The sequence below is a fragment of the Orbicella faveolata genome, unplaced genomic scaffold (genome assembly GCF_042242905.1).
Source record: "Orbicella faveolata isolate gen_17 unplaced genomic scaffold, um_ofav_v1 contig_13, whole genome shotgun sequence".
NCBI classification, from domain to species: Eukaryota; Metazoa; Cnidaria; class Anthozoa; order Scleractinia; family Merulinidae; genus Orbicella; species Orbicella faveolata.
The window spans coordinates 11,553,897-11,566,824 of record NW_028301540.1 but is presented as its reverse complement, the minus strand read 5'-3'; the positions used below and the strand labels follow the sequence as shown (position 1 = coordinate 11,566,824).

Sequence of the window (12,928 nt, the reverse complement as noted above, 5' to 3'; positions counted from 1 at the left end):
AAATAATTTTAAAAGCTGACGAAAAACACCCAGGCTAACGAGGGTTATTGACATCAACATTTACCTTCCGGATATCCATGAACTGTGAAAAAAAAAAAAAAAAGAAATTAAAAGTTAAATTGAAATTGTGTAAATACCGTGTGCAAATTCTTCCATCTCTGAAATTTGGCATATTTTCTTTTCAATTTGTGAAGTGAATTAAATTGTGATGTACACTGCAAGAAAATAAAGAGGCATAAAAGTTACAAAGAAACTCTGAAAGGTCCCAACAAAGCCTGAAAGGAATTTTGGCTTCTCAGGGATTTGACGCAAACCATGGTCTTTCCGATTTCAATTGTTCGCTAAAAATTCACATGGACAACATTTTTATTACCTGCCTGCATGACTAGTACTTCTTATAATGGCTTATATTTTTATAATATACAATTTATTTATTACTTAAAAACGTCAAAAAAAAAAAAAAAAAAAAGCGAGTCGCTCTTTTTCTTTAACATAATTTAGGTATTGTTTCTTGGTTTTGCAATGAACGATTAGATAATGTCGTACCTGCAAGGACAAAAATTGTCAAACTGATGAAGCAGCACTGAACAACCATGATCGTTGAACACTGAAAGACAAAAACAAGAGACTTTATACTTTCTTGAAAATACTTTAAATTAAATGGTTATGTACGTACATACGTATCTGGATACATTGCATGGATCTGTCGAAACAGAGACAAGGATGATTTCCGTTCTCGGTATGAGTCACTCACGTAGGATCCAAATTGCATTAATGCAAAATAGAAATAATAACTATTATTAATGATTATGTAATATATTTGATGCGTCGCCTAAATTTAAACAGTCATTCAACCTATCCCAGTGAATCGTGACAAATGTTTTCTTGTTTTTTCTTTTACTCGGGAAATGTCTAAGTTGACGAGGGAACTATCCAAATAGTTTCGTCGACCAGCACCCGTAACCCGGAGTCAAAATGCAAAAAAAAAAAAAAAATAATAATAATAATAATAATAATAAATTTAAAAGAATAAAAATAAAAATCAATCAATTAATCAATCAATCAATTAATCAATCAATCAATCAATAATAAAAGCGAAGTAGAAAAGTCAATATTGTTTTCAAGGAACTACGACCATGATCTAGGTTACCACTGAATGGACATCTAACAGGAGCGAAGTGATGGCAACCACCACATCTTCCGTTTTACTCTCCTTTTCACATGACGCATTTATCCATCAAAACTACAGCAAAGGGAAGTCTATCACACAAAACTAACGAGACACTTTTGTTAGATCAAATTAAAATCTCATGACACTCTTGTCAAACCAAATTAAACTTCCTCTGAAATTTGTATTAAGCAAACAGATTACATTTCTATTTCTAATATAAAAGCACTACAGGCTTTTACATCAAAATGCAATACACTAGGATAGCACCAAGTACACTTCTTATAGTGAAAATGAAGTGACTGGTTTTATGGCAACTACATAACATATCTGATAGGGATGGAAGGCACACATCTACGGTACAGTTCCACTAGCGACAATGTTGCAACGATTGTTGTTCTCTTCCTGTTAAAATTTTAACAATAAAATCAGGCGGCTTCGGGGTGTGAGCTCACTCTGGAACTCGGTTCGGCATCGCTGTCTACTAGAGTTAGTTAAGAGGCTTTGGCTTGGCGGTTTCTAAAGGCAGCTATCCCTTACCAAGCTAGACTGCAAAGGTCGGAAGCCGACAGCTTTCAAGGCCCGCTTGAGAACTTCTCCAAACTTCAATATGTGTCTGTGTTATTAGGACTTTACTGCTTTGCAGTGATTAAGCCATCAAGGACCAGAATGTTTCATTTATAAACCATTCACCGGCACAAGAACTCAAAATGTAAAAGTTCCCTAGTTTAAGCACTCCTCTCCCTCTCTCTGTACATTGTGTTGTGAATGTGACATGTTTCCTTGGTAACTTTGTTGAAGTTCCTGTAGCTTTTCATTGCATTATTACAGTACATGCAATATATAACCTCCCACAAAGGTTCCGAACTTCCCATTCACTTTGTTTTCTTTCTGACCACACAGAGACCAATCAATGGTCAACACAGAGGACTAAATTTAGCATTCTTGTTGAATAAAATTACAAGTTCCTCTCTTCCTGGAGCATGAGAAAAGCTATAGGTAAACGTAATATTCCTCTTTTCAACCAGTTTTAAGACATGCATGTTCATAACTGGGTAAACAATGTCATAATTTCTGTCTAATACATTTTATGGCGCTTCATTGAATTTTGGTTATTTTGCGAATTATTGAGAAAATTCTCATACAACCAGGAGGTACAGAGACTAAAAGAAAACTCCCACCTGTAATTAGTGTAACAGCCATTACTTTCTCTCAATAAGCGCTATACTAATATTAACATTGAAATTTTTATCTCGTCCTTGGATTATTTGCTCTGTTTGTAGATTCAAAGTGAAATGCATTAGATTGAATTTCGAAGCGCCCTGCTGTCGTGTCATATTGCTTTATTTTGTGCCTTGCAATATCAACTTAATAATTTTAATTATATATCGAACTAACTAGTTCTCATTTTGCAAAATGTGAACTAATTATTTCGATATATAATTAAAATTGACAAGTTTATGTGAGAGTAACAAATATCTTGGGCTTGTAGAATATAATGTCAGGTAGCGTGAATGCATTTCCAACAGGACGTCGATACCTTTTTGTCGTTTAGAGTTGTAGTATGCTCATCTCAAACATCACGAAATTATGTCGATCTAATGAAAGCTGAAGATCTAAGAATAGGAAACCTTAGTGTCGAAAAGGGATAGAATTTACACTCTCGCGATTTACGCCATTCGTTTTACACAACCACCATATGAGAGAGATAGAGAAATGCTGAAATTTCCAATTATATCTTAAGTACGCCATGATCTTGAGTAACTGTCCTTACCTTTTACCAGGCTCTTGCACTCGCCGTTTTTCTGATTTTACCTTGAATTCGTCTTTAGACTGTTTCCCAGTTTAAAGTGATAATGCCGTAATCGGTTCTCTCTTTTTGGGACATGTGCTGTTTACGTGCTCTAGACCAATGAAAATCGCCGACAACGTTTATTCGACCAATGAAAGAATGAATGAATGACTGTGAAAACTCTATGTCTAAGGTAAAGGTTTATAGTCGCGCAAGGCGGAACTTTGTATACAACCGAGCCCTAAACTGTATGAAGGAAAAATGAATTCAAATTCTTGGCGAATATTCTTAATAGAGTATTCTTTCATCCGAGGAACATGCTTTGTTTATCTCCAGGAAGAACATAAGTAGAGTAAAAACGCTGAAAAATCCACAATTACAAATTCCGGTCATTAAAATAGAAGATATGTGGAAGACTGCTCGACTAATATGTTGCCAGGAAGTGATTGTGATCGAGTGTCGACAATGAATTCTATGAGATTCACATTGTTCCGAAACTATGGGTGCGTTCGTCTTTGGATTATTTGGATCAGCATCGATAATCCAAGATCATTCGGATCATGGCTCATCAAAGAAACCGAAGATTCCTTGGCCATAGCAGATTCATCAGTAATAATAATAATAAATATATTTATCCAGGGGGTCCACTCACCTTGGCGGTTTTCAGTGGGGCCCTGCTGATCATGCGGATCATGCTCAGTGTTGTTTCAAGAGAAGCTGTCTTCCTCTCCTTCAGAGTCAGTGTCACTCGCGCTAAAGCTGTCTGCCTGTTGGTTGATAGGAGACTCTGGTGATAAACTGGCATCCTCATTTGAATTAAGTGGCTGATTACTTTAACTTGGAACTATTTCTATGCCTTTTAGTGAATTCAAAGTTACTGGTTTCAAGAGGGTCTCAAACTCTCAATAGGGGAGTGGGGGAAGCGTCCCTTCGACGGCCGACGGTCTATATTGAGCCGTTTGGACGGTCGACGGTTAAATCTTAGGTCATTTGACGGTTGTCGGTTAATTTTTAGCAATGACGCTTATAACACGATAGCAAAGTGCAAATTTGGCTGTAATTTTTCACCAAAGGATACAGTTTTGCCCATATTTGAATAATCTAATAAGTCTTATAAATTGGGCATAAAAATTAGGTTTTTTCTCTTCAACGTTGTTTCTAATTAGCGTAATTACATAACCTTTGTTTCCACTAAACGTATTAATCGTCTTCTCCCGAGAGTAGAAGTTAAAGAACTCGCACATAGACGTATTTTTGTGATATATTAAAACGATCATTTATGAACGGCATAACTTGACCCCAAATAACTCAATCATTTAGGTCTTAAGGATATCTGAGACATTTTAGATTACATTGTAATGCAAATAATAAAAAGAAAAAAACGTGGAAAGGGCTAAATAGGTGATTTTTAGCTCCACTGCTTTGTCCTCTTCATAAATGTGAAGCTAAAAATCACCTAAATTGCCATAAATCAAACTAAAATCCTCACGGGAACCAAGGAGACACACAGTGCCTTGATCTTTATCCATACCGGCCGCATCTTTTAATTTAAGCTTAAGAATATAACCGTTTTTCCGATTCAAATCCTTACATTTCCACTGCTGTATAACCTGAGTGCTACTGTATGTACAGAGAAGCTCGTTTGAAAGTTGTGCTAGCTGTGTTTCAGCTTACTGATTTCCCGTCGCTCCCGCCATATTGTTGGTATATTTTGGCTTAACCTGGACCCCTCTAAACAAATATCTTTATTAATTTATTTGTTAATTTTTCTTGGAGAGCTTTTTTGTTAACATTTTAATTGTGATTCACTCTACTTACTACACTGGTACGGCTACTTACACAATTTGCAACAGTAATACAACTGCTAAAGTCCCCTACAGATCTAACAAAACTACTTACACTACTTACACTGCTTACAATACGATACGATTACAGATGCTACTTACAGTACTACAACTTGCACAGCTTACTCTACAATACAATACGATAACTTATTCTACTTACGATACTAATACTTACACTACTTACAATATCATACGATTGCTAATGCTACTTACAGATAATTACAAATATAACTTTACGTTCAGATCCAGAAGGATATGTTTAAATATTCGTATAAATTCTATTTAAAACGAAAATATTGAAACATTCATATTACAACAATGAGCAACAAAATAAAGACATACATATTGAAACAAAGGACAACAAAATAGGATAGGCATAAATAATTATATTGGGTTGGGTTCCCCTCGCAACCGTGTTCAACTTCCTGTAGTTCTTTTTATAGCATTATTACAGTACATGCAAAATATACCTCCCTCAAAGGTTCCGAATTCCCCACTCACTTATTTTTCTTTCGAACCCCACGATGACCAATCAATGGTCAACACAGAGGACTAAATCTAACATTCTTATTGATTAAAATTTCATGTTCCTCTCCTTCTGGTGAATGATCAAAGCTATGAGTAAACGTAGTATTGCTATTTTTAACCAGTTTTTAGACCTGCATGTTGATAACTGTCATAACTGGGTAAACAATGTCATAATTTTTGATTAATTACATTTTACGACGCTTAATTGAACTTCGTTTATTTAGCGAATCTTCGAGAAAATTCTCATACAACCGGGAAGTACAGAGGCAAAAGAAAATTCCCACCTGTAATTATTATAACATCCATAACATCTCTCAATAAGCATTACACTAATAAAAGTATCGATACTGCTGTCGTATCATGTTGTTTTATTTTGTCCCTTGCAATATAAACTTAATAATTTTAATTATATATCGAACGAATTAGATCAAATTTTGCTGCAACGACTTTAGGGAATAGCTTTATAATTTGGTCGCTGATAAGTGTGCTTCCTCAATGCGAGACCAAGAAATTGCTCGGGCTTGCATCAAGCATGCTTTTTATACCGATTGTAGAAGATCAGTAGAGTGTATGATCTTTTTCTATTTTGTGGTTGAAAACTGTAGCACGCTTATCTTAAACGTCCCACAATTATGTCGATCTACTGAGAGCTGAATTAGGAAGATGTAAGAAAAGAAACCTTGAAAAGGGATAAAATTACACCGTCGTGATTTACGGCATTCATTTTACACAAGGACATAAATGATTCATGTGATGATTGATGTGTTTTATTGGCATCGGAGCTATCTTACTAGAGAATAATCAAAGACAACATTTAAGCTGAATTAAAAAAAGATATTTAGAACATTTTGACGGTATTTGATCATGTCTTCCTGTGCAATTCAGCCATTGAATTCGAATGCAGTCATTCAGTTTTCGTTGTTTTTTAGAGAGATGCTGAAAATTGCAATTGTGGCACTATGTCTAAAGTAGGTTATGATTCACTGTATATACCTTTCACCAGGCTCTTACATTCACCGTTTTTCTGATTTTACTTGGAATTCGCGTATAGACTGTTTTTACGAACTACCGGTTGGTTCAGTCGTGTCCCAGTTAAGGTGTTAATGCCGTAATCGGTTCTCTCGTTTTGGAACATGTGCTGTTTACGTCAGTGCTCTAGACCAATGAAAATCGTCCACAACGTTTATTTGACAAATGGATGAATGAGTGACTGTGAAAGCACTACATGTCTAAGCTCAAGGTTTATAGTTGCGCAGGGAGGAACTTTGTGTACAACCGAGCCTGAAACTGCATGAAGGAAAAATGAATACTTATTCATGGGGAATATTTTTAATAGAGCATTCTTTCATCTGTGTTCTATCTGCTAATAAAGCGCACGAATTCCGTCAATTAACCAAGGAACATATTTTGTTATTCTCCAGGAAGAACATAAGTAAAGAAAAAACGCTGAAAACTCCACAATTACCAGTTTCGGTCATTAGCCATTCGGCTGACGGTTAAAACTTAGCCGTTTTGACGGTTGACGGTTTAATCTGAGGTCATTCGACGGTTGGCGGTTAATTTTTAGCAATGACGCCTATAACACAATATTAAAGCGCAAATTTGACTGTATTTTTTCCTAAAAGGATATAGTTTTTCTCATATTTGAATAATCCAATAAGTCCTATAATTTGTGCATAAAAATTAGGTCTTGCTAATTAGTGTAATTGCATCACCTTTGTTACCACTAAACGTATTAATCGCCTACTCCCGAGAGTAGAAGTAAAAGGACTCGCACATAGACGTTTTTTTTTTGTGATATATTAAAACGATCATTTATGAACGGTATAACTTGAACCGAAATAAGTCAATCGTTTAGTTCTTCATTAAGGATATCTGAGACATTTGAAGGCTAATATTGACTTGCCCATTTGACGGCTGACGGTAAAAATGTTGCGTTTTTGACGGCTGACGCATAGTTTTTTGGCCAGTTAACGTTAACCCCATTGAGACCTGGCTATTTCAAGGCCGTTTCAGTTTCATATAAGTTCAATGGCAGAGTGCCCGCCCTGTCCATTGTATTATCTTGTCTTACGGGTGGCTTATGGTCGCAAATGAGCGTCCCTTCCTGTACATAAAGTAGGCCTCAGGTTATAAAACAGTCGAAATACAAGGATTTTAATGGAAAAAAAATGGTTTTATTAAAAATATGAAGGAGTAAACATATGAAAAAAGATCAACCTACCTTGCCTCAGGTGTGTGTTTTCATGGTTACCGTGAGGTTCTAGGCAGATTTATGGCAATAACTTTTTCCACCGTTAACTTTTCTCATTTGCAGTACAATACAATCTAGCATGTATAGTCTAGCATTAGGCAATTTGGGGTTATTTTGTAGTCTCAGCCCGAAATTGCCTCACGTCCACGTTGGATTACATTATAATGCAAATAAAAAGAAGTAACCGTGGACAGGGCTAATTAGGTGATTTTTAGCCTCACCGCTTTGTCCTCTTATATAACTGTGAAGCTAACAATCACCTAAATTGCCATAAATCAAACTAAAAACCTCAAAGGGACCAAAGAGACACACAGTGCCTTGATCTTTATTCGTACTCCGTATTTTTTTAAGAAGAATATTTTTCACTCAAATCCCTTTATTTCCACGTTTGTATAACTTGAGTATTACAGTATGTACAGGGAAGCTGATTTGCGAGCGTTTCAGCTTGCTGATTTCTGGTTATCTTCCGTCGCTCGTTGGCATATTTTGGCTTTACCAGCACCGCTGTACGCAAATACCTTTATTTTATTTAATTATTTAATTTTTTTTTTTTGAGTTCTTTAAACATTTTAATTGTGATTCACACTACTTACTACACTGGCGCGGCTACTTACAAAATTTGCAACAGTAAAACAACTACGTAAGTCCCCTGCAATACTAACAAGACTTGCTATACAATGATTATTAACCACTAGTTACAATATAATACGATTACTGATGCTTCTTATAGATAATTATAAATATAACTTTGCGTCCAGATCCAGTATTCGTATAATTAAATTATATTTAAAACAAAACTATTGAAACATTCATATTATAACATTAAGCAACTAAGGCCCCATCCACACGTATCCGGATATTTTTGAATCCACAACTTTTTCTTTCCGGATTCAAAAATTTCGCCGTCCACACGTGGCAAAAATATCCGGATTCGCTGCCGAATTCGCCTGATGTGTGTGGACGGTAGCCGTATCCGGAAAGAAAAAGTCGCGGATTAAAAAATATCCGGATACGTGTGGACGGTGCCTAAATAAAAGATAAATACATATTACAACAAAGGGCAACAAAACAGGATGGGCATAAATAATTATATTGGGGTGAGTACCCATTTCTTTTCAAAGAAGTCTTTCTTGTTGACATTTTTTTCGTTTTCATGTTTAATCTTAAGTTTCGACTGCAGTCCTTGAATTTAAGGAAGTGTTTGGCTCCTTCTGCAGTTCCACAAAAATAATTTTCCAATTATTAGAAAATAGTTAAAGTTCCACTATAATCAAATTCTCGATACCCATTGTTTACATTTTCGTACACGATAGGTCTTTCCTAGATATCTTGACAAATTTCAATCTATTACGAACATTAGAACTCTTGCTTTTTGGACCTTTATTTCCGAAATTTTATGGTCGCCATTAATTTTCCTTGTTTCCTTGTTTCCTTGTCTTGGTTGAGAATTGGAGAAAATGACGTCATTTAATCAAACACGGGTTGAAATTAACAACTAGACTCGTAGCTCGCAAGAGTCAATAGCCCATGAGGCGAAGCCGTGACCCTTGAGAGCGAAGGGTCTAATTATTTTAGTATCACCCAACTAGTCGGACAGAAAAGATGATAATAAAGTTAGCAAATGCAAGTTTAAGAAATATTTATTTGGGAATAAAACGAAAGAAAGCGTCACGCTCGATTGCGCCAATTTCGCTTCTCGAGGACTATTACTAATAGTCCTTTAGTAGCGTAGCCAATTAAAATGCAGGATTTGCATTAGTCCACTAGTTGGGTGATACTAATTAACAATTAGATTATGAGCTCGAGATTTCTTAGAAATCGAGAGCGAATAATCTAATTGTTTTAGTACAATTCTTACTAAAATACTTCAAATAACGGTTTCCAATTATTTTCTTGACGTATTATTAAACTTTGCGCCTGAAAAAGATCACTCGGATTGACTTGTCATTTAAAATTGTCATTTAAAGTCGTGTGCTCGCGCGCATCAGTTTTTTCAACAATTTCAACTTTTTTAAAAGTCAAGAAACCGTAAATATCCTTCGTTTAGACTTCTCGGGAATTTAATTATCCATTCGCATCGGAAGTTTCTTCCAAAACTTCGGAAGAAGGAAAAAACGTCGTCATTTCTTAGACGACCTCCAGCCACTGCACACTAATGGCTGATAGTGTTCAATGGCTCAGCCAATCAGATTACAGCATTTGCATTAGTATACTAGTAGAATTCTACTAATTACAATTAGTACAGCAATTCGCGTTAGGAATAACAAAACCTTTGGCTCATATATTCGGTATTTTTAATAATTTACACGAACAAGATGCTTGAACCATTTTCCGACGTTTCTTGACCCCAGCAATGTCTCGACTGGTCATGGTTACGAAAGATTTATCCCATTCCCGTTATTGACATTTTCCCCCATTCTCAGTTATCGAATCCCAGTCCCAGTGACTTAGATCCCATTTTACTAGGTCATAAACAGGCCAATCCCAGTTCTCATTTTACCCCTTCAGGACACTCTAAATGGATTTTTCGTGACGACATCCGGTCGTTGATGTTCTATTTTAGCTTTCCTGATATCTAATAAATACTACATTAGAAGTTCCAGGATGTTATTCTAACTAAATTGATCACTTTTTAACAGCTCGTTTATTTGCTAAAAATCCCCGGACTTCAGCAATTTCATCACCACATGATTCAAATACGTTAGCTGCTCGCGCTGAAGTGTGTTGTCTGTTTTGCTTGTTGTGTACACCACTGTATCGTTTTGTTCAGGCAAGACCATGTCCACGTGTTTGATCCTCCGTGTGGATCTCATCTGAACGCCTGTGGTTGCTAGCGAAACTCGTTCATTTGCGACAATGTCAGACATTCTACGGCTTCGCCTTGTGTGGTTTCGAATCAATATATTGACCCTCTACTATATTCTCCTCTTCTCGACATATTAACCTCAACCATCGACATGGCACACTCTACCCTGGACGAAAAGATAGAATCACGTCTTGTAAGATGGAACCAAATCAACGCAAACACTACGGTAACGCTGTCTTGGCAAATGGTAATTGTAAGATATTTTGAACCCTGGAAAGAGAGTACATAAGGACTCTGTCCGTTAATATTCTACAAGGGGAAACTACCAAAGTCAATACAAACTGGGAATTAGCAAGGGTGGGGACCTGGTGACTACTACCTGTCAGAGCTGTACATTGCACTCTGCAATTTACAGCTTTGGGGTTGTATTACTAATTTATAGTTATATGAGCATGGCCTGATTTTTTTCCATTCAGTGCATTTAATGTTAATTTTGAGCTGAAACATAGTAATAATAAAAAGGATAGCCACAATCAGGCTAGTGAACAGAAGTATCTATAGAAGAATGTTGTGCTCATAATCAGTAGAAAATAACAAAGGTTTTGAATTACAGAGAGCACAAAATAGTGAATTGGACCTGTCTGTCCTTCAGTGCCAAGTAACGTCATCTGGATTGTTTGCAAAATGCGGCTCAGTTAAAGAACAGTTGAAGAAACTCCAAAAGTTCCATATTCCTTTAAAGAAAAGTAAAATTACTAATAATTCTGAATAGGTTTTCAAACTCATTTGGCATGGGTTATAAATAAACTACCTTTGCGTGCTAAGTGAGTTTTACTGAGGTAAATCTGCTGCTAACGTTCTTTTGTAAGACCTCTTTGTATCTAAGGAATATCACTTTCAGAATGGGGATAAAATTTCATTGTCCAAGCTACCGATTGATGCTTCATCAGAAATTTGCTTATATGTTTTAGCATATTGGCTTTTTCAGTATTGAACGCCTCCACAGCAAGGCGCTGGCCATAGACTCGAGTAAATTCAAATCTTGAGTTCTGGAGCAGTGAGGTAAGTTCCTGTTCTTTATAACTGAAAGGCTATCAGTGGATATGAATGAATGAAAGACTACCAGTGGATAATTGTGCGAGGTTGTGAGAAAATGTAAGGTAGTCACAGTTTGGCCTTCGGACCTCCTGGTGTAATACAGCTTCCTTATAAAGACGTTGGAAACAGGGAGGATTATGATGAAATTTAACTTTGTTGTGACAAAAAGTGATATTAGAATGAGGTTTGATTGAAGACTTGGTATAGACAAGGAGAAAAGAATGCATTGGAGGAGCAAAGATTCGTTGTACTATTATTCCTACACCAATCATTTCATTATTCTTGTACAAATTAACTTTATTATCCAAATTTAATTTTCCAAAGCGTATGTTCAATTTTTTTAAGTCCTTAGCAGAGCTTTTGATATATTATTCTCTTCAGAGTCTGGACTTTATTTTCGTAATTCGTTTAAAAAATCATTCAGTTATTCCCTGACAGCCGGGGTCACTATTATCTTATTCCTTGACTACCAGGGAATTCGTTTTCGTTTTTACGGTCATCACAAGCCATCACGCCCAAAAACATACGCTCAAACTATTTTAAATTGCATTTTAGAAGTGACCCGAACGTGACTTCATGTAAGACGGTTTATTTTACTCCTTAACCCATATACTATATACCGTCCCAGGGAATTATTGTTCACTACGGGTACATATGCTCTTTTTTTGATCATAATTTACCGGAGCTATTCCAAAGCAAGCCATTTAGAATGAAGTAGTTTGAGATTTGAAACTTATTTTAATTTTTACAGTAGCGATGGATGTTCAGTACTACCTCGGAGAATTTATACTTTTTCTACTTGTGGGTAAGAAATTATTATCAAATCCATTGTGAGAAATAATTACTCATATATTTTCGGCATCAGCTTTTATTTACTGACATGTATGTTCCTTTTGCAGTCGGTGGAAACTCTCAAGGTAAGATTTCAGTCTTGTACTAAGTTATAGCGATGCTTGTGTTTTAAACTGAACTTTGTTCCATGCCACAAACCATCAGAGATGTTCTCAGGCTTTGGGTTTGACGCATTGCAATACATTCTGAGACCATAGCATATTTTTGTTTTCCTGAAGAGAAAACTAGACCTCGGAAGACCCAATACTCACACTGTGCTAAAATAAGTTTTTGTTGTCATAAGGCATCAAATCATTTTGCTTCTAATAGATGTGTATATCCTACAAGAGATTGATCAGAGGGCTCTACAATATGAAGTGTTTCCTGTTGGTCATGGCGTGATATGACGTCACATGGCGTTATTAAGTCTACCACCTTGGATCTTGACGTCATTTTGATAAAACATTAATACAAAATGATAATGAGATGCAACAAGTTCGTTCAAGACAACAACAACAAAAACACCCTATAATTCTGTAAAAAAAGGTGAAATGCGGCTTTACCTGTATATCAAAATGCCGTCAGTGCTATGCCAAATTAAGAGGAC

The 12,928-nt window shown here is 36.0% G+C and overlaps 1 long non-coding RNA gene across 1 annotated transcript; it reads right to left on the bottom strand.

Moving 5' to 3' along the window:
• Positions 1-64: 64 nt before the first annotated feature.
• Positions 65-3,045, bottom strand: LOC149115005 (uncharacterized). The gene is made up of 3 exons (XR_016206230.1): positions 2,943-3,045; positions 547-607; positions 65-82 (listed from the first exon to the last, which is right to left on the bottom strand). It is a non-coding gene; the product is annotated as an uncharacterized LOC149115005 (long non-coding RNA).
• Between the last annotated feature and the right edge of the window lie 9,883 nt (positions 3,046-12,928).